Source organism: Micropterus salmoides, unplaced genomic scaffold, assembly GCF_014851395.1.
Source record: "Micropterus salmoides isolate LMB-PRFRI ecotype aquatic unplaced genomic scaffold, ASM1485139v1 Ms_hic_scaffold_2969, whole genome shotgun sequence".
NCBI classification, from domain to species: Eukaryota; Metazoa; Chordata; class Actinopteri; order Centrarchiformes; family Centrarchidae; genus Micropterus; species Micropterus salmoides.
This window is the reverse complement of record NW_024042227.1, coordinates 1-21,356: the sequence shown is the minus strand read 5'-3', so window position 1 is coordinate 21,356 and position 21,356 is coordinate 1. Positions and strand designations below refer to the sequence as shown.

Below are 21,356 nucleotides of genomic sequence, written 5' to 3'. Positions count from 1 at the left end.
CCCAGGCACTTGTCCATCAAGGCGCCATATGTAGAAGAACTGCACAGTCGTAAATCCAATGATACTTACGTGTCCCAAAAGCTGTACGGAGAGAGCCAAGTCGTATCATGACACCTCGTGATTCCCTGACCGGGAATCGAACCCGGGCCGCGGCGGTGAGAGCGCCGAATCCTAGCCACTAGACCATCAGGGAGCCCTTGGGGTGGAGCTGGAGGACACACAAGTGAATCAAAAATCGTCACCTTCTCTAACGTTTACCTTTTTTGTCTCAGTAACTGACTTCTCTAATAAACACGCAATTCCGCTTATTTCTGTTAGCTCTTCTGTGTAACAGCCACTCGGGCCCAGTGTTGGGTTGATGGTTGGAAATGTTGCTGCGCCAACTCTTACAGTCTGCGGTCTGTCAGCGAGGAAGTTGTATATCCAGTGCATGAAAAGTGATTACGCTGGAGGGTGTTGAATGCGGACCTGAGGTCGATGAAGAGGATTCAAACAAAGTTGCATGGTGATTCCAGGTGTTGTTGCAGGGGATGAAGGAGACAGGCCACTACATCCTCAGGTCCCTCTTGACCTTGTAGGCGAAGTGCTAGTGATCAAGCTGTGGACTGACAGCTGACATACTGCTGTTCAGCAGCAGCTTTTCCAGGCACTTCATGATTATTGAGGTCAATACAATTGGCCGATAGGGATTGAGTTCTCAGGAGCGGGATTTCTTTGGCTCTGGTATGATAGGGGATCGTTTCCAGAGGGTGGGAACTGCTGAGTTTGTTAAAGTCCTAAAATTAGTTGAACCCTTTGAACAGTGCAGCAGGAGATCTCAAAGCGGTCTAAAATGGTGAAAAGGCAGATAGATGCCGTTCACCATAGCTAATGAAATTGTCTTTGAAACACATTTCAGTAATGCACACGGAATGTGACCATTTTTAAAAGACGTCCGCTCTAAACAGCAAAGCCCTCGGCACTTGGATACACGGCAAAAATACTTTCAAATGACAAGGTGCAAAGACTCTATATTGTTTGGTGCTAAAGGAAGGTTAGTGATGTCGACATTCTTTGTTCTTTCTTGACTTGATTCGCGATCATCTGCCTATCAGCAAAGGTCCATTTCTCCTGGAAAAGCAGGCGGTGTCGTGCGGGGGTTAGTTGTGGCCCCGAGTGGTGAAGGCGATGGACTAGAAAACAAACGCAGTGATGGCAACAAACAATCGGGATAGTTGGATTCCGATTTCATCAAGCCTAATATGTGAACTTTATGGCAAGTTCTGTGAATTGGCCATCACCTGTGCTGACAATGCCCGTTCCCTCAAGGCATTGGTGGTATAGTGGCGAGCAATGCATTCTCTCTAAGGGGTCCTCTGCCTTCTCGGACCGTTCTGTCAGCTCCGCGGGCTTTTCCAGCAACGTATTTCAAACTCGTAAAAACTGCTGCAAGACTTGAATGCAATTTCTTTCGCTTTGTCCCTCCTTCAGTTGTGAACGTGGCTGCTTGCCGAGAAGCTCATCGCGGTCAAACTCGGGCCAAACCGCAGAAGCTTGGGTTTCACGGAGGTCCCTTGTTAAACGGCTTTCGCTCTTTATTCGTCCATCTTCTTCTTGCCTGTATTTACTCCTCTCCATGTTGACTGCAGGGGGCGATTTTAGTCAGGTGCTGAATCGTACCGTGGGAGAAAGGCAGGCAGAGAAAAAATCTTGGGAGGTCACAAGCGCATCACAGCGCTAAAACCACATTGCCTCACTGTGATTGGAACCCCAGGCACTTTGTCCATCAAGGCGCCATATGTAGAAGAACTGCACAGTCGTAAATCCAATGATACTTACCGTGTCCCAAAAGCTGTACGGAGAGAGCCAAGTCGTATCATGACACCTCGTGATTCCCTGACCGGGAATCGAACCCGGGCCGCGGCGGTGAGAGCGCCGAATCCTAGCCACTAGACCATCAGGGAGCCCTTGGGGTGGAGCTGGAGGACACACAAGTGAATCAAAAATCGTCACCTTCTCTAACGTTTACCTTTTTGTCTCAGTAACTGACTTCTCTAATAAACACGCAATTCCGCTTATTTCTGTTAGCTCTTCTGTGTAACAGCCACTCGGGCCCAGTGTTGGGGTTGATGGTTGGAAATGTTGCTGCGCCAACTCTTACAGTCTGCGGTCTGTCAGCGAGGAAGTTGTATATCCAGTGCATGAAAAGTGATTACGCTGGAGGGTGTTGAATGCGGACCTGAGGTCGATGAAGAGGATTCAAACAAAGTTGCATGGTGATTCCAGGTGTTGTTGCAGGGGATGAAGGAGACAGGCCACTACATCCTCAGGTCCCCTCTTGACCTTGTAGGCGAAGTGCTAGTGATCAAGCTGTGGACTGACAGCTGACATACTGCTGTTCAGCAGCAGCTTTTCCAGGCACTTCATGATTATTGAGGTCAATACAATTGGCCGATAGGGATTGAGTTCTCAGGAGCGGGATTTCTTTGGCTCTGGTATGATAGGGGATCGTTTCCAGAGGGTGGGAACTGCTGAGTTTGTTAAAGTCCTAAAATTAGTTGACTTGAACAGTGCAGCAGGAGATCTCAAAGCGGAAATGGTGAAAAGGCAGATAGATGCCGTTCACCATAGCTAATGAAATTGTCTTTGAAACACATTTCAGTAATGCACACGGAATGTGACCATTTTTAAAAGACGTCCGCTCTAAACAGCAAAGCCCTCGGCACTTGGATACACGGCAAAAATACTTTCAAATGACAAGGTGCAAAGACTCTATATTGTTTGGTGCTAAAGGAAGGTTAGTGATGTCGACATTCTTTGTTCTTTCTTGACTTGATTCGCGATCATCTGCCTATCAGCAAAGGTCCATTTCTCCTGGAAAAGCAGGCGGTGTCGTGCGGGGGTTAGTTGTGGCCCCGAGTGGTGAAGGCGATGGACTAGAAAACAAACGCAGTGATGGCAACAAACAATCGGGATAGTTGGATTCCGATTTCATCAAGCCTAATATGTGAACTTTATGGCAAGTTCTGTGAATTGGCCATCACCTGTGCTGACAATGCCGCCCGTTCCCTCAAGGCATTGGTGGTATAGTGGCGAGCAATGCATTCTCTCTAAGGGGTCCTCTGCCTTCTCGGACCGTTCTGTCAGCTCCGCGGGCTTTTCCAGCAACGTATTTCAAACTCGTAAAAACTGCTGCAAGACTTGAATGCAATTTCTTTCGCTTTGTCCCTCCTTCAGTTGTGAACGTGGCTGCTTGCCGAGAAGCTCATCGCGGTCAAACTCGGGCCAAACCGCAGAAGCTTGGGTTTCACGGAGGTCCCTTGTTAAACGGCTTTCGCTCTTTATTCGTCCATCTTCTTCTTGCCTGTATTTACTCCTCTCCATGTTGACTGCAGGGGGCGATTTTAGTCAGGTGCTGAATCGTACCGTGGGAGAAAGGCAGGCAGAGAAAAAATCTTGGGAGGTCACAAGCGCATCACAGCGCTAAAACCACATTGCCTCACTGTGATTGGAACCCCAGGCACTTTGTCCATCAAGGCGCCATATGTAGAAGAACTGCACAGTCGTAAATCCAATGATACTTACCGTGTCCCAAAAGCTGTACGGAGAGAGCCAAGTCGTATCATGACACCTCGTGATTCCCTGACCGGGAATCGAACCCGGGCCGCGGCGGTGAGAGCGCCGAATCCTAGCCACTAGACCATCAGGGAGCCCTTGGGGTGGAGCTGGAGGACACACAAGTGAATCAAAAATCGTCACCTTCTCTAACGTTTACCTTTTTTGTCTCAGTAACTGACTTCTCTAATAAACACGCAATTCCGCTTATTTCTGTTAGCTCTTCTGTGTAACAGCCACTCGGGCCCAGTGTTGGTGTTGATGGTTGGAAATGTTGCTGCGCCAACTCTTACAGTCTGCGGTCTGTCAGCGAGGAAGTTGTATATCCAGTGCATGAAAAGTGATTACGCTGGAGGGTGTTGAATGCGGACCTGAGGTCGATGAAGAGGATTCAAACAAAGTTGCATGGTGATTCCAGGTGTTGTTGCAGGGGATGAAGGAGACAGGCCACTACATCCTCAGGTCCCCTCTTGACCTTGTAGGCGAAGTGCTAGTGATCAAGCTGTGGACTGACAGCTGACATACTGCTGTTCAGCAGCAGCTTTTCCAGGCACTTCATGATTATTGAGGTCAATACAATTGGCCGATAGGGATTGAGTTCTCAGGAGCGGGATTTCTTTGGCTCTGGTATGATAGGGGATCGTTTCCAGAGGGTGGAACTGCTGAGTTTGTTAAAGTCCTAAAATTAGTTGAACCCTTTGAACAGTGCAGCAGGAGATCTCAAAGCGGTCTAAAATGGTGAAAAGGCAGATAGATGCCGTTCACCATAGCTAATGAAATTGTCTTTGAAACACATTTCAGTAATGCACACGGAATGTGACCATTTTTAAAAGACGTCCGCTCTAAACAGCAAAGCCCTCGGCACTTGGATACACGGCAAAAATACTTTCAAATGACAAGGTGCAAAGACTCTATATTGTTTGGTGCTAAAGGAAGGTTAGTGATGTCGACATTCTTTGTTCTTTCTTGACTTGATTCGCGATCATCTGCCTTATCAGCAAAGGTCCATTTCTCCTGGAAAAGCAGGCGGTGTCGTGCGGGGGTTAGTTGTGGCCCCGAGTGGTGAAGGCGATGGACTAGAAAACAAACGCAGTGATGGCAACAAACAATCGGGATAGTTGGATTCCGATTTCATCAAGCCTAATATGTGAACTTTATGGCAAGTTCTGTGAATTGGCCATCACCTGTGCTGACAATGCCGCCCGTTCCCTCAAGGCATTGGTGGTATAGTGGCGAGCATAGCTGCTTCCCAAGCAGTTGACCCGGGTTCGATTCCCGGCCAATGCATTCTCTCTAAAGGGTTCTCCACCTTCTCGGATTGAGTTCTCAGGAGTGGGATTTCTTTGGCTCTGGTATGATAGGGGATCGTTTCCAGAGGGTGGGAACTGCTGAGTTTGTTAAAGTCCTAAAATTAGTTGAACCCTTTGAACAGTGCAGCAGGAGATCTCAAAGCGGTCTAAAATGGTGAAAAGGCAGATAGATGCCGTTCACCATAGCTAATGAAATTGTCTTTGAAACACATTTCAGTAATGCACACGGAATGTGACCATTTTTAAAAGACGTCCGCTCTAAACAGCAAAGCCCTCGGCACTTGGATACACGGCAAAAATACTTTCAAATGACAAGGTGCAAAGACTCTATATTGTTTGGTGCTAAAGGAAGGTTAGTGATGTCGACATTCTTTGTTCTTTCTTGACTTGATTCGCGATCATCTGCCTATCAGCAAAGGTCCATTTCTCCTGGAAAAGCAGGCGGTGTCGTGCGGGGGTTAGTTGTGGCCCCGAGTGGTGAAGGCGATGGACTAGAAAACAAACGCAGTGATGGCAACAAACAATCGGGATAGTTGGATTCCGATTTCATCAAGCCTAATATGTGAACTTTATGGCAAGTTCTGTGAATTGGCCATCACCTGTGCTGACAATGCCGCCCGTTCCCTCAAGGCATTGGTGGTATAGTGGCGAGCAATGCATTCTCTCTAAGGGGTCCTCTGCCTTCTCGGACCGTTCTGTCAGCTCCGCGGGCTTTTCCAGCAACGTATTTCAAACTCGTAAAAACTGCTGCAAGACTTGAATGCAATTTCTTTCGCTTTGTCCCTCCTTCAGTTGTGAACGTGGCTGCTTGCCGAGAAGCTCATCGCGGTCAAACTCGGGCCAAACCGCAGAAGCTTGGGTTTCACGGAGGTCCCTTGTTAAACGGCTTTCGCTCTTTATTCGTCCATCTTCTTCTTGCCTGTATTTACTCCTCTCCATGTTGACTGCAGGGGGCGATTTTAGTCAGGTGCTGAATCGTACCGTGGGAGAAAGGCAGGCAGAGAAAAAATCTTGGGAGGTCACAAGCGCATCACAGCGCTAAAACCACATTGCCTCACTGTGATTGGAACCCCAGGCACTTTGTCCATCAAGGCGCCATATGTAGAAGAACTGCACAGTCGTAAATCCAATGATACTTACCGTGTCCCAAAAGCTGTACGGAGAGAGCCAAGTCGTATCATGACACCTCGTGATTCCCTGACCGGGAATCGAACCCGGGCCGCGGCGGTGAGAGCGCCGAATCCTAGCCACTAGACCATCAGGGAGCCCTTGGGGTGGAGCTGGAGGACACACAAGTGAATCAAAAATCGTCACCTTCTCTAACGTTTACCTTTTTTGTCTCAGTAACTGACTTCTCTAATAAACACGCAATTCCGCTTATTTCTGTTAGCTCTTCTGTGTAACAGCCACTCGGGCCCAGTGTTGGGTTGATGGTTGGAAATGTTGCTGCGCCAACTCTTACAGTCTGCGGTCTGTCAGCGAGGAAGTTGTATATCCAGTGCATGAAAAGTGATTACGCTGGAGGGTGTTGAATGCGGACCTGAGGTCGATGAAGAGGATTCAAACAAAGTTGCATGGTGATTCCAGGTGTTGTTGCAGGGGATGAAGGAGACAGGCCACTACATCCTCAGGTCCCCTCTTGACCTTGTAGGCGAAGTGCTAGTGATCAAGCTGTGGACTGACAGCTGACATACTGCTGTTCAGCAGCAGCTTTTCCAGGCACTTCATGATTATTGAGGTCAATACAATTGGCCGATAGGGATTGAGTTCTCAGGAGCGGGATTTCTTTGGCTCTGGTATGATAGGGGATCGTTTCCAGAGGGTGGGAACTGCTGAGTTTGTTAAAGTCCTAAAATTAGGGACTTGAACAAGCAGGAGATCTCAAAGCGGAAATGGTGAAAAGGCAGATAGATGCCGTTCACCATAGCTAATGAAATTGTCTTTGAAACACATTTCAGTAATGCACACGGAATGTGACCATTTTTAAAAGACGTCCGCTCTAAACAGCAAAGCCCTCGGCACTTGGATACACGGCAAAAATACTTTCAAATGACAAGGTGCAAAGACTCTATATTGTTTGGTGCTAAAGGAAGGTTAGTGATGTCGACATTCTTTGTTCTTTCTTGACTTGATTCGCGATCATCTGCCTTATCAGCAAAGGTCCATTTCTCCTGGAAAAGCAGGCGGTGTCGTGCGGGGGTTAGTTGTGGCCCCGAGTGGTGAAGGCGATGGACTAGAAAACAAACGCAGTGATGGCAACAAACAATCGGGATAGTTGGATTCCGATTTCATCAAGCCTAATATGTGAACTTTATGGCAAGTTCTGTGAATTGGCCATCACCTGTGCTGACAATGCCGCCCGTTCCCTCAAGGCATTGGTGGTATAGTGGCGAGCAATGCATTCTCTCTAAGGGGTCCTCTGCCTTCTCGGACCGTTCTGTCAGCTCCGCGGGCTTTTCCAGCAACGTATTTCAAACTCGTAAAAACTGCTGCAAGACTTGAATGCAATTTCTTTCGCTTTGTCCCTCCTTCAGTTGTGAACGTGGCTGCTTGCCGAGAAGCTCATCGCGGTCAAACTCGGGCCAAACCGCAGAAGCTTGGGTTTCACGGAGGTCCCTTGTTAAACGGCTTTCGCTCTTTATTCGTCCATCTTCTTCTTGCCTGTATTTACTCCTCTCCATGTTGACTGCAGGGGGCGATTTTAGTCAGGTGCTGAATCGTACCGTGGGAGAAAGGCAGGCAGAGAAAAAATCTTGGGAGGTCACAAGCGCATCACAGCGCTAAAACCACATTGCCTCACTGTGATTGGAACCCCAGGCACTTTGTCCATCAAGGCGCCATATGTAGAAGAACTGCACAGTCGTAAATCCAATGATACTTACCGTGTCCCAAAAGCTGTACGGAGAGAGCCAAGTCGTATCATGACACCTCGTGATTCCCTGACCGGGAATCGAACCCGGGCCGCGGCGGTGAGAGCGCCGAATCCTAGCCACTAGACCATCAGGGAGCCCTTGGGGTGGAGCTGGAGGACACACAAGTGAATCAAAAATCGTCACCTTCTCTAACGTTTACCTTTTTGTCTCAGTAACTGACTTCTCTAATAAACACGCAATTCCGCTTATTTCTGTTAGCTCTTCTGTGTAACAGCCACTCGGGCCCAGTGTTGGGTTGATGGTTGGAAATGTTGCTGCGCCAACTCTTACAGTCTGCGGTCTGTCAGCGAGGAAGTTGTATATCCAGTGCATGAAAAGTGATTACGCTGGAGGGTGTTGAATGCGGACCTGAGGTCGATGAAGAGGATTCAAACAAAGTTGCATGGTGATTCCAGGTGTTGTTGCAGGGGATGAAGGAGACAGGCCACTACATCCTCAGGTCCCCTCTTGACCTTGTAGGCGAAGTGCTAGTGATCAAGCTGTGGACTGACAGCTGACATACTGCTGTTCAGCAGCAGCTTTTCCAGGCACTTCATGATTATTGAGGTCAATACAATTGGCCGATAGGGATTGAGTTCTCAGGAGCGGGATTTCTTTGGCTCTGGTATGATAGGGGATCGTTTCCAGAGGGTGGGAACTGCTGAGTTTGTTAAAGTCCTAAAATTAGGAACTTGAACAAAAATTGGGAAATGGTGAAAAGGCAGATAGATGCCGTTCACCATAGCTAATGAAATTGTCTTTGAAACACATTTCAGTAATGCACACGGAATGTGACCATTTTTAAAAGACGTCCGCTCTAAACAGCAAAGCCCTCGGCACTTGGATACACGGCAAAAATACTTTCAAATGACAAGGTGCAAAGACTCTATATTGTTTGGTGCTAAAGGAAGGTTAGTGATGTCGACATTCTTTGTTCTTTCTTGACTTGATTCGCGATCATCTGCCTTATCAGCAAAGGTCCATTTCTCCTGGAAAAGCAGGCGGTGTCGTGCGGGGGTTAGTTGTGGCCCCGAGTGGTGAAGGCGATGGACTAGAAAACAAACGCAGTGATGGCAACAAACAATCGGGATAGTTGGATTCCGATTTCATCAAGCCTAATATGTGAACTTTATGGCAAGTTCTGTGAATTGGCCATCACCTGTGCTGACAATGCCGCCCGTTCCCTCAAGGCATTGGTGGTATAGTGGCGAGCAATGCATTCTCTCTAAGGGGTCCTCTGCCTTCTCGGACCGTTCTGTCAGCTCCGCGGGCTTTTCCAGCAACGTATTTCAAACTCGTAAAAACTGCTGCAAGACTTGAATGCAATTTCTTTCGCTTTGTCCCTCCTTCAGTTGTGAACGTGGCTGCTTGCCGAGAAGCTCATCGCGGTCAAACTCGGGCCAAACCGCAGAAGCTTGGGTTTCACGGAGGTCCCTTGTTAAACGGCTTTCGCTCTTTATTCGTCCATCTTCTTCTTGCCTGTATTTACTCCTCTCCATGTTGACTGCAGGGGGCGATTTTAGTCAGGTGCTGAATCGTACCGTGGGAGAAAGGCAGGCAGAGAAAAAATCTTGGGAGGTCACAAGCGCATCACAGCGCTAAAACCACATTGCCTCACTGTGATTGGAACCCCAGGCACTTTGTCCATCAAGGCGCCATATGTAGAAGAACTGCACAGTCGTAAATCCAATGATACTTACCGTGTCCCAAAAGCTGTACGGAGAGAGCCAAGTCGTATCATGACACCTCGTGATTCCCTGACCGGGAATCGAACCCGGGCCGCGGCGGTGAGAGCGCCGAATCCTAGCCACTAGACCATCAGGGAGCCCTTGGGGTGGAGCTGGAGGACACACAAGTGAATCAAAAATCGTCACCTTCTCTAACGTTTACCTTTTTTGTCTCAGTAACTGACTTCTCTAATAAACACGCAATTCCGCTTATTTCTGTTAGCTCTTCTGTGTAACAGCCACTCGGGCCCAGTGTTGGGGTTGATGGTTGGAAATGTTGCTGCGCCAACTCTTACAGTCTGCGGTCTGTCAGCGAGGAAGTTGTATATCCAGTGCATGAAAAGTGATTACGCTGGAGGGTGTTGAATGCGGACCTGAGGTCGATGAAGAGGATTCAAACAAAGTTGCATGGTGATTCCAGGTGTTGTTGCAGGGGATGAAGGAGACAGGCCACTACATCCTCAGGTCCCCTCTTGACCTTGTAGGCGAAGTGCTAGTGATCAAGCTGTGGACTGACAGCTGACATACTGCTGTTCAGCAGCAGCTTTTCCAGGCACTTCATGATTATTGAGGTCAATACAATTGGCCGATAGGGATTGAGTTCTCAGGAGCGGGATTTCTTTGGCTCTGGTATGATAGGGGATCGTTTCCAGAGGGTGGGAACTGCTGAGTTTGTTAAAGTCCTAAAATTAGTTGAACCCTTGAACAGTGCAGCAGGAGATCTCAAAGCGGTCTAAAATGGTGAAAAGGCAGATAGATGCCGTTCACCATAGCTAATGAAATTGTCTTTGAAACACATTTCAGTAATGCACACGGAATGTGACCATTTTTAAAAGACGTCCGCTCTAAACAGCAAAGCCCTCGGCACTTGGATACACGGCAAAAATACTTTCAAATGACAAGGTGCAAAGACTCTATATTGTTTGGTGCTAAAGGAAGGTTAGTGATGTCGACATTCTTTGTTCTTTCTTGACTTGATTCGCGATCATCTGCCTTATCAGCAAAGGTCCATTTCTCCTGGAAAAGCAGGCGGTGTCGTGCGGGGGTTAGTTGTGGCCCCGAGTGGTGAAGGCGATGGACTAGAAAACAAACGCAGTGATGGCAACAAACAATCGGGATAGTTGGATTCCGATTTCATCAAGCCTAATATGTGAACTTTATGGCAAGTTCTGTGAATTGGCCATCACCTGTGCTGACAATGCCGCCCGTTCCCTCAAGGCATTGGTGGTATAGTGGCGAGCAATGCATTCTCTCTAAGGGGTCCTCTGCCTTCTCGGACCGTTCTGTCAGCTCCGCGGGCTTTTCCAGCAACGTATTTCAAACTCGTAAAAACTGCTGCAAGACTTGAATGCAATTTCTTTCGCTTTGTCCCTCCTTCAGTTGTGAACGTGGCTGCTTGCCGAGAAGCTCATCGCGGTCAAACTCGGGCCAAACCGCAGAAGCTTGGGTTTCACGGAGGTCCCTTGTTAAACGGCTTTCGCTCTTTATTCGTCCATCTTCTTCTTGCCTGTATTTACTCCTCTCCATGTTGACTGCAGGGGGCGATTTTAGTCAGGTGCTGAATCGTACCGTGGGAGAAAGGCAGGCAGAGAAAAAATCTTGGGAGGTCACAAGCGCATCACAGCGCTAAAACCACATTGCCTCACTGTGATTGGAACCCCAGGCACTTTGTCCATCAAGGCGCCATATGTAGAAGAACTGCACAGTCGTAAATCCAATGATACTTACCGTGTCCCAAAAGCTGTACGGAGAGAGCCAAGTCGTATCATGACACCTCGTGATTCCCTGACCGGGAATCGAACCCGGGCCGCGGCGGTGAGAGCGCCGAATCCTAGCCACTAGACCATCAGGGAGCCCTTGGGGTGGAGCTGGAGGACACACAAGTGAATCAAAAATCGTCACCTTCTCTAACGTTTACCTTTTTTGTCTCAGTAACTGACTTCTCTAATAAACACGCAATTCCGCTTATTTCTGTTAGCTCTTCTGTGTAACAGCCACTCGGGCCCAGTGTTGGGGTTGATGGTTGGAAATGTTGCTGCGCCAACTCTTACAGTCTGCGGTCTGTCAGCGAGGAAGTTGTATATCCAGTGCATGAAAAGTGATTACGCTGGAGGGTGTTGAATGCGGACCTGAGGTCGATGAAGAGGATTCAAACAAAGTTGCATGGTGATTCCAGGTGTTGTTGCAGGGGATGAAGGAGACAGGCCACTACATCCTCAGGTCCCCTCTTGACCTTGTAGGCGAAGTGCTAGTGATCAAGCTGTGGACTGACAGCTGACATACTGCTGTTCAGCAGCAGCTTTTCCAGGCACTTCATGATTATTGAGGTCAATACAATTGGCCGATAGGGATTGAGTTCTCAGGAGCGGGATTTCTTTGGCTCTGGTATGATAGGGGATCGTTTCCAGAGGGTGGGAACTGCTGAGTTTGTTAAAGTCCTAAAATTGTTGACTTGAAAAATTGGGAAATGGTGAAAAGGCAGATAGATGCCGTTCACCATAGCTAATGAAATTGTCTTTGAAACACATTTCAGTAATGCACACGGAATGTGACCATTTTTAAAAGACGTCCGCTCTAAACAGCAAAGCCCTCGGCACTTGGATACACGGCAAAAATACTTTCAAATGACAAGGTGCAAAGACTCTATATTGTTTGGTGCTAAAGGAAGGTTAGTGATGTCGACATTCTTTGTTCTTTCTTGACTTGATTCGCGATCATCTGCCTTATCAGCAAAGGTCCATTTCTCCTGGAAAAGCAGGCGGTGTCGTGCGGGGGTTAGTTGTGGCCCCGAGTGGTGAAGGCGATGGACTAGAAAACAAACGCAGTGATGGCAACAAACAATCGGGATAGTTGGATTCCGATTTCATCAAGCCTAATATGTGAACTTTATGGCAAGTTCTGTGAATTGGCCATCACCTGTGCTGACAATGCCGCCCGTTCCCTCAAGGCATTGGTGGTATAGTGGCGAGCAATGCATTCTCTCTAAGGGGTCCTCTGCCTTCTCGGACCGTTCTGTCAGCTCCGCGGGCTTTTCCAGCAACGTATTTCAAACTCGTAAAAACTGCTGCAAGACTTGAATGCAATTTCTTTCGCTTTGTCCCTCCTTCAGTTGTGAACGTGGCTGCTTGCCGAGAAGCTCATCGCGGTCAAACTCGGGCCAAACCGCAGAAGCTTGGGTTTCACGGAGGTCCCTTGTTAAACGGCTTTCGCTCTTTATTCGTCCATCTTCTTCTTGCCTGTATTTACTCCTCTCCATGTTGACTGCAGGGGGCGATTTTAGTCAGGTGCTGAATCGTACCGTGGGAGAAAGGCAGGCAGAGAAAAAATCTTGGGAGGTCACAAGCGCATCACAGCGCTAAAACCACATTGCCTCACTGTGATTGGAACCCCAGGCACTTTGTCCATCAAGGCGCCATATGTAGAAGAACTGCACAGTCGTAAATCCAATGATACTTACCGTGTCCCAAAAGCTGTACGGAGAGAGCCAAGTCGTATCATGACACCTCGTGATTCCCTGACCGGGAATCGAACCCGGGCCGCGGCGGTGAGAGCGCCGAATCCTAGCCACTAGACCATCAGGGAGCCCTTGGGGTGGAGCTGGAGGACACACAAGTGAATCAAAAATCGTCACCTTCTCTAACGTTTACCTTTTTTGTCTCAGTAACTGACTTCTCTAATAAACACGCAATTCCGCTTATTTCTGTTAGCTCTTCTGTGTAACAGCCACTCGGGCCCAGTGTTGGGGTTGATGGTTGGAAATGTTGCTGCGCCAACTCTTACAGTCTGCGGTCTGTCAGCGAGGAAGTTGTATATCCAGTGCATGAAAAGTGATTACGCTGGAGGGTGTTGAATGCGGACCTGAGGTCGATGAAGAGGATTCAAACAAAGTTGCATGGTGATTCCAGGTGTTGTTGCAGGGGATGAAGGAGACAGGCCACTACATCCTCAGGTCCCCTCTTGACCTTGTAGGCGAAGTGCTAGTGATCAAGCTGTGGACTGACAGCTGACATACTGCTGTTCAGCAGCAGCTTTTCCAGGCACTTCATGATTATTGAGGTCAATACAATTGGCCGATAGGGATTGAGTTCTCAGGAGCGGGATTTCTTTGGCTCTGGTATGATAGGGGATCGTTTCCAGAGGGTGGGAACTGCTGAGTTTGTTAAAGTCCTAAAATTGGGACTTGAAAAATTGGGAAATGGTGAAAAGGCAGATAGATGCCGTTCACCATAGCTAATGAAATTGTCTTTGAAACACATTTCAGTAATGCACACGGAATGTGACCATTTTTAAAAGACGTCCGCTCTAAACAGCAAAGCCCTCGGCACTTGGATACACGGCAAAAATACTTTCAAATGACAAGGTGCAAAGACTCTATATTGTTTGGTGCTAAAGGAAGGTTAGTGATGTCGACATTCTTTGTTCTTTCTTGACTTGATTCGCGATCATCTGCCTTATCAGCAAAGGTCCATTTCTCCTGGAAAAGCAGGCGGTGTCGTGCGGGGGTTAGTTGTGGCCCCGAGTGGTGAAGGCGATGGACTAGAAAACAAACGCAGTGATGGCAACAAACAATCGGGATAGTTGGATTCCGATTTCATCAAGCCTAATATGTGAACTTTATGGCAAGTTCTGTGAATTGGCCATCACCTGTGCTGACAATGCCGCCCGTTCCCTCAAGGCATTGGTGGTATAGTGGCGAGCAATGCATTCTCTCTAAGGGGTCCTCTGCCTTCTCGGACCGTTCTGTCAGCTCCGCGGGCTTTTCCAGCAACGTATTTCAAACTCGTAAAAACTGCTGCAAGACTTGAATGCAATTTCTTTCGCTTTGTCCCTCCTTCAGTTGTGAACGTGGCTGCTTGCCGAGAAGCTCATCGCGGTCAAACTCGGGCCAAACCGCAGAAGCTTGGGTTTCACGGAGGTCCCTTGTTAAACGGCTTTCGCTCTTTATTCGTCCATCTTCTTCTTGCCTGTATTTACTCCTCTCCATGTTGACTGCAGGGGGCGATTTTAGTCAGGTGCTGAATCGTACCGTGGGAGAAAGGCAGGCAGAGAAAAAATCTTGGGAGGTCACAAGCGCATCACAGCGCTAAAACCACATTGCCTCACTGTGATTGGAACCCCAGGCACTTTGTCCATCAAGGCGCCATATGTAGAAGAACTGCACAGTCGTAAATCCAATGATACTTACCGTGTCCCAAAAGCTGTACGGAGAGAGCCAAGTCGTATCATGACACCTCGTGATTCCCTGACCGGGAATCGAACCCGGGCCGCGGCGGTGAGAGCGCCGAATCCTAGCCACTAGACCATCAGGGAGCCCTTGGGGTGGAGCTGGAGGACACACAAGTGAATCAAAAATCGTCACCTTCTCTAACGTTTACCTTTTTTGTCTCAGTAACTGACTTCTCTAATAAACACGCAATTCCGCTTATTTCTGTTAGCTCTTCTGTGTAACAGCCACTCGGGCCCAGTGTTGGGGTTGATGGTTGGAAATGTTGCTGCGCCAACTCTTACAGTCTGCGGTCTGTCAGCGAGGAAGTTGTATATCCAGTGCATGAAAAGTGATTACGCTGGAGGGTGTTGAATGCGGACCTGAGGTCGATGAAGAGGATTCAAACAAAGTTGCATGGTGATTCCAGGTGTTGTTGCAGGGGATGAAGGAGACAGGCCACTACATCCTCAGGTCCCCTCTTGACCTTGTAGGCGAAGTGCTAGTGATCAAGCTGTGGACTGACAGCTGACATACTGCTGTTCAGCAGCAGCTTTTCCAGGCACTTCATGATTATTGAGGTCAATACAATTGGCCGATAGGGATTGAGTTCTCAGGAGCGGGATTTCTTTGGCTCTGGTATGATAGGGGATCGTTTCCAGAGGGTGGGAACTGCTGAGTTTGTTAAAGTCCTAAAATTAGGGACTTGAAAAATCTCAAAGCGGAAATGGTGAAAAGGCAGATAGATGCCGTTCACCATAGCTAATGAAATTGTCTTTGAAACACATTTCAGTAATGCACACGGAATGTGACCATTTTTAAAAGACGTCCGCTCTAAACAGCAAAGCCCTCGGCACTTGGATACACGGCAAAAATACTTTCAAATGACAAGGTGCAAAGACTCTATATTGTTTGGTGCTAAAGGAAGGTTAGTGATGTCGACATTCTTTGTTCTTTCTTGACTTGATTCGCGATCATCTGCCTTATCAGCAAAGGTCCATTTCTCCTGGAAAAGCAGGCGGTGTCGTGCGGGGGTTAGTTGTGGCCCCGAGTGGTGAAGGCGATGGACTAGAAAACAAACGCAGTGATGGCAACAAACAATCGGGATAGTTGGATTCCGATTTCATCAAGCCTAATATGTGAACTTTATGGCAAGTTCTGTGAATTGGCCATCACCTGTGCTGACAATGCCGCCCGTTCCCTCAAGGCATTGGTGGTATAGTGGCGAGCAATGCATTCTCTCTAAGGGGTCCTCTGCCTTCTCGGACCGTTCTGTCAGCTCCGCGGGCTTTTCCAGCAACGTATTTCAAACTCGTAAAAACTGCTGCAAGACTTGAATGCAATTTCTTTCGCTTTGTCCCTCCTTCAGTTGTGAACGTGGCTGCTTGCCGAGAAGCTCATCGCGGTCAAACTCGGGCCAAACCGCAGAAGCTTGGGTTTCACGGAGGTCCCTTGTTAAACGGCTTTCGCTCTTTATTCGTCCATCTTCTTCTTGCCTGTATTTACTCCTCTCCATGTTGACTGCAGGGGGCGATTTTAGTCAGGTGCTGAATCGTACCGTGGGAGAAAGGCAGGCAGAGAAAAAATCTTGGGAGGTCACAAGCGCATCACAGCGCTAAAACCACATTGCCTCACTGTGATTGGAACCCCAGGCACTTTGTCCATCAAGGCGCCATATGTAGAAGAACTGCACAGTCGTAAATCCAATGATACTTACCGTGTCCCAAAAGCTGTACGGAGAGAGCCAAGTCGTATCATGACACCTCGTGATTCCCTGACCGGGAATCGAACCCGGGCCGCGGCGGTGAGAGCGCCGAATCCTAGCCACTAGACCATCAGGGAGCCCTTGGGGTGGAGCTGGAGGACACACAAGTGAATCAAAAATCGTCACCTTCTCTAACGTTTACCTTTTTTGTCTCAGTAACTGACTTCTCTAATAAACACGCAATTCCGCTTATTTCTGTTAGCTCTTCTGTGTAACAGCCACTCGGGCCCAGTGTTGGGGTTGATGGTTGGAAATGTTGCTGCGCCAACTCTTACAGTCTGCGGTCTGTCAGCGAGGAAGTTGTATATCCAGTGCATGAAAAGTGATTACGCTGGAGGGTGTTGAATGCGGACCTGAGGTCGATGAAGAGGATTCAAACAAAGTTGCATGGTGATTCCAGGTGTTGTTGCAGGGGATGAAGGAGACAGGCCACTACATCCTCAGGTCCCCTCTTGACCTTGTAGGCGAAGTGCTAGTGATCAAGCTGTGGACTGACAGCTGACATACTGCTGTTCAGCAGCAGCTTTTCCAGGCACTTCATGATTATTGAGGTCAATACAATTGGCCGATAGGGATTGAGTTCTCAGGAGCGGGATTTCTTTGGCTCTGGTATGATAGGGGATCGTTTCCAGAGGGTGGGAACTGCTGAGTTTGTTAAAGTCCTAAAATTGGAACTGCAAAAAAAAGGGAAATGGTGAAAAGGCAGATAGATGCCGTTCACCATAGCTAATGAAATTGTCTTTGAAACACATTTCAGTAATGCACACGGAATGTGACCATTTTTAAAAGACGTCCGCTCTAAACAGCAAAGCCCTCGGCACTTGGATACACGGCAAAAATACTTTCAAATGACAAGGTGCAAAGACTCTATATTGTTTGGTGCTAAAGGAAGGTTAGTGATGTCGACATTCTTTGTTCTTTCTTGACTTGATTCGCGATCATCTGCCTTATCAGCAAAGGTCCATTTCTCCTGGAAAAGCAGGCGGTGTCGTGCGGGGGTTAGTTGTGGCCCCGAGTGGTGAAGGCGATGGACTAGAAAACAAACGCAGTGATGGCAACAAACAATCGGGATAGTTGGATTCCGATTTCATCAAGCCTAATATGTGAACTTTATGGCAAGTTCTGTGAATTGGCCATCACCTGTGCTGACAATGCCGCCCGTTCCCTCAAGGCATTGGTGGTATAGTGGCGAGCAATGCATTCTCTCTAAGGGGTCCTCTGCCTTCTCGGACCGTTCTGTCAGCTCCGCGGGCTTTTCCAGCAACGTATTTCAAACTCGTAAAAACTGCTGCAAGACTTGAATGCAATTTCTTTCGCTTTGTCCCTCCTTCAGTTGTGAACGTGGCTGCTTGCCGAGAAGCTCATCGCGGTCAAACTCGGGCCAAACCGCAGAAGCTTGGGTTTCACGGAGGTCCCTTGTTAAACGGCTTTCGCTCTTTATTCGTCCATCTTCTTCTTGCCTGTATTTACTCCTCTCCATGTTGACTGCAGGGGGCGATTTTAGTCAGGTGCTGAATCGTACCGTGGGAGAAAGGCAGGCAGAGAAAAAATCTTGGGAGGTCACAAGCGCATCACAGCGCTAAAACCACATTGCCTCACTGTGATTGGAACCCCAGGCACTTTGTCCATCAAGGCGCCATATGTAGAAGAACTGCACAGTCGTAAATCCAATGATACTTACCGTGTCCCAAAAGCTGTACGGAGAGAGCCAAGTCGTATCATGACACCTCGTGATTCCCTGACCGGGAATCGAACCCGGGCCGCGGCGGTGAGAGCGCCGAATCCTAGCCACTAGACCATCAGGGAGCCCTTGGGGTGGAGCTGGAGGACACACAAGTGAATCAAAAATCGTCACCTTCTCTAACGTTTACCTTTTTTGTCTCAGTAACTGACTTCTCTAATAAACACGCAATTCCGCTTATTTCTGTTAGCTCTTCTGTGTAACAGCCACTCGGGCCCAGTGTTGGGGTTGATGGTTGGAAATGTTGCTGCGCCAACTCTTACAGTCTGCGGTCTGTCAGCGAGGAAGTTGTATATCCAGTGCATGAAAAGTGATTACGCTGGAGGGTGTTGAATGCGGACCTGAGGTCGATGAAGAGGATTCAAACAAAGTTGCATGGTGATTCCAGGTGTTGTTGCAGGGGATGAAGGAGACAGGCCACTACATCCTCAGGTCCCCTCTTGACCTTGTAGGCGAAGTGCTAGTGATCAAGCTGTGGACTGACAGCTGACATACTGCTGTTCAGCAGCAGCTTTTCCAGGCACTTCATGATTATTGAGGTCAATACAATTGGCCGATAGGGATTGAGTTCTCAGGAGCGGGATTTCTTTGGCTCTGGTATGATAGGGGATCGTTTCCAGAGGGTGGGAACTGCTGAGTTTGTTAAAGTCCTAAAATTGGGACTTGAAAAATTGGGAAATGGTGAAAAGGCAGATAGATGCCGTTCACCATAGCTAATGAAATTGTCTTTGAAACACATTTCAGTAATGCACACGGAATGTGACCATTTTTAAAAGACGTCCGCTCTAAACAGCAAAGCCCTCGGCACTTGGATACACGGCAAAAATACTTTCAAATGACAAGGTGCAAAGACTCTATATTGTTTGGTGCTAAAGGAAGGTTAGTGATGTCGACATTCTTTGTTCTTTCTTGACTTGATTCGCGATCATCTGCCTTATCAGCAAAGGTCCATTTCTCCTGGAAAAGCAGGCGGTGTCGTGCGGGGGTTAGTTGTGGCCCCGAGTGGTGAAGGCGATGGACTAGAAAACAAACGCAGTGATGGCAACAAACAATCGGGATAGTTGGATTCCGATTTCATCAAGCCTAATATGTGAACTTATGGCAAGTTCTGTGAATTGGCCATCACCTGTGCTGACAATGCCGCCCGTTCCCTCAAGGCATTGGTGGTATAGTGGCGAGCAATGCATTCTCTCTAAGGGGTCCTCTGCCTTCTCGGACCGTTCTGTCAGCTCCGCGGGCTTTTCCAGCAACGTATTTCAAACTCGTAAAAACTGCTGCAAGACTTGAATGCAATTTCTTTCGCTTTGTCCCTCCTTCAGTTGTGAACGTGGCTGCTTGCCGAGAAGCTCATCGCGGTCAAACTCGGGCCAAACCGCAGAAGCTTGGGTTTCACGGAGGTCCCTTGTTAAACGGCTTTCGCTCTTTATTCGTCCATCTTCTTCTTGCCTGTATTACTCCTCTCCATGTTGACTGCAGGGGGCGATTTTAGTCAGGTGCTGAATCGTACCGTGGGAGAAAGGCAGGCAGAGAAAAAATCTTGGGAGGTCACAAGCGCATCACAGCGCTAAAACCACATTGCCTCACTGTGATTGGAACCCCAGGCACTTTGTCCATCAAGGCGCCATATGTAGAAGAACTGCACAGTCGTAAATCCAATGATACTTACCGTGTCCCAAAAGCTGTACGGAGAGAGCCAAGTCGTATCATGACACCTCGTGATTCCCTGACGGGAATCGAACCCGGGCCGCGGCGGTGAGAGCGCCGAATCCTAGCCACTAGACCATCAGGGAGCCCTTGGGGTGGAGCTGGAGGACACACAAGTGAATCAAAAATCGTCACCTTCTCTAACGTTTACCTTTTTTGTCTCAGTAACTGACTTCTCTAATAAACACGCAATTCCGCTTATTTCTGTTAGCTCTTCTGTGTAACAGCCACTCGGGCCCAGTGTTGGGGTGATGGTTGGAAATGTTGCTGCGCCAACTCTTACAGTCTGCGGTCTGTCAGCGAGGAAGTTGTATATCCAGTGCATGAAAAGTGATTACGTGGAGGGTTGTTGAATGGGACCTGAGGTCGATGAAGAGGATTCAAACAAAGTGCATGGTGATTCCAGGTGTTGTTGCAGGGGATGAAGGAGACAGGCCACTACATCCTCAGGTCCCTCTTGACCTTGTAGGCGAAGTGCTAGTGATCAAGCTGTGGACTGACAGCTGACATACTGCTGTTCAGCAGCAGCTTTTCCAGGCACTTCATGATTATTGAGGTCAATACAATTGGCCGATAGGGATTGAGTTCTCAGGAGCGGGATTTCTTTGGGCTGGTATGATAGGGGATCGTTTCCAGAGGGTGGGAACTGCTGAGTTTGTTAAAGTCCTAAAATAGTGAACCTTTGAACAGTGCAGCAGGAGATCAAAGCGGTCTAAAATGGTGAAAAGGCAGATAGATGCCGTTCACCATAGCTAATGAAATTGTCTTTGAAACACATTCAGTAATGCACACGGAATGTGACCATTTTTAAAAGACGTCCGCTCTAAAGCAAAGCCCTCGGCACTTGGATACACGGCAAAAATACTTTCAAATGACAAGGTGCAAAGACTCTATATTGTTTGGTGCTAAAGGAAGGTTAGTGATGTCGACATTCTTTTTTTTGACTTGATTCGCGATCATATGCCTTATCAGCAAAGGTCCATTTCTCCTGGAAAAGCAGGCGGTGTCGTGCGGGGGTTAGTTGTGGCCCCGAGTGGTGAAGGCGATGGACTAGAAAACAAACGCAGTGATGGCAACAAACAATCGGGATAGTTGGATTCCGATTCATCAAGCCTAATATGTGAACTTTATGGCAAGTTCTGTGAATTGGCCATCACCTGTGCTGACAATGCCGCCCGTTCCCTCAAGGCATTGGTGGTATAGTGGCGAGCAATGCATTCTCTCTAAGGGGTCCTCTGCCTTCTCGGACCGTTCTGTCAGCTCCGCGGGCTTTTCCAGCAACGTATTTCAAACTCGTAAAAACTGCTGCAAGACTTGAATGCATTTCTTTCGCTTTGTCCCTCCTTCAGTTGTGAACAGTGGCTGCTTGCCGAGAAGCTCATCGCGGTCAAACTCGGGCC

General features: G+C 48.2%; 12 non-coding genes across 12 annotated transcripts; 1 reads left to right on the top strand and 11 right to left on the bottom strand.

Annotated features, from left to right (window-relative positions):
• Positions 1-121: 121 nt before the first annotated feature.
• trnae-cuc lies at positions 122-193 on the bottom strand. Its single transcript has one exon. It is a non-coding gene; the product is annotated as a tRNA-Glu (tRNA).
• A 1,678-nt stretch (positions 194-1,871) lies between these two features.
• trnae-cuc lies at positions 1,872-1,943 on the bottom strand. Its single transcript has one exon. It is a non-coding gene; the product is annotated as a tRNA-Glu (tRNA).
• A 1,674-nt stretch (positions 1,944-3,617) lies between these two features.
• trnae-cuc lies at positions 3,618-3,689 on the bottom strand. The gene has a single exon. It is a non-coding gene; the product is annotated as a tRNA-Glu (tRNA).
• A 1,120-nt stretch (positions 3,690-4,809) lies between these two features.
• Positions 4,810-4,881, top strand: trnag-ccc. Its single transcript has one exon. It is a non-coding gene; the product is annotated as a tRNA-Gly (tRNA).
• Positions 4,882-6,097: 1,216 nt separating this feature from the next.
• Positions 6,098-6,169, bottom strand: trnae-cuc. Its single transcript has one exon. It is a non-coding gene; the product is annotated as a tRNA-Glu (tRNA).
• A 1,670-nt stretch (positions 6,170-7,839) lies between these two features.
• Positions 7,840-7,911, bottom strand: trnae-cuc. The gene has a single exon. It is a non-coding gene; the product is annotated as a tRNA-Glu (tRNA).
• A 1,658-nt stretch (positions 7,912-9,569) lies between these two features.
• Positions 9,570-9,641, bottom strand: trnae-cuc. The gene has a single exon. It is a non-coding gene; the product is annotated as a tRNA-Glu (tRNA).
• Positions 9,642-11,324: 1,683 nt separating this feature from the next.
• On the bottom strand, positions 11,325-11,396 carry trnae-cuc. The gene has a single exon. It is a non-coding gene; the product is annotated as a tRNA-Glu (tRNA).
• Positions 11,397-13,053: 1,657 nt separating this feature from the next.
• trnae-cuc lies at positions 13,054-13,125 on the bottom strand. The gene has a single exon. It is a non-coding gene; the product is annotated as a tRNA-Glu (tRNA).
• Positions 13,126-14,781: 1,656 nt separating this feature from the next.
• Positions 14,782-14,853, bottom strand: trnae-cuc. Its single transcript has one exon. It is a non-coding gene; the product is annotated as a tRNA-Glu (tRNA).
• Positions 14,854-16,516: 1,663 nt separating this feature from the next.
• Positions 16,517-16,588, bottom strand: trnae-cuc. Its single transcript has one exon. It is a non-coding gene; the product is annotated as a tRNA-Glu (tRNA).
• Positions 16,589-18,245: 1,657 nt separating this feature from the next.
• On the bottom strand, positions 18,246-18,317 carry trnae-cuc. Its single transcript has one exon. It is a non-coding gene; the product is annotated as a tRNA-Glu (tRNA).
• Positions 18,318-21,356: the final 3,039 nt, after the last annotated feature.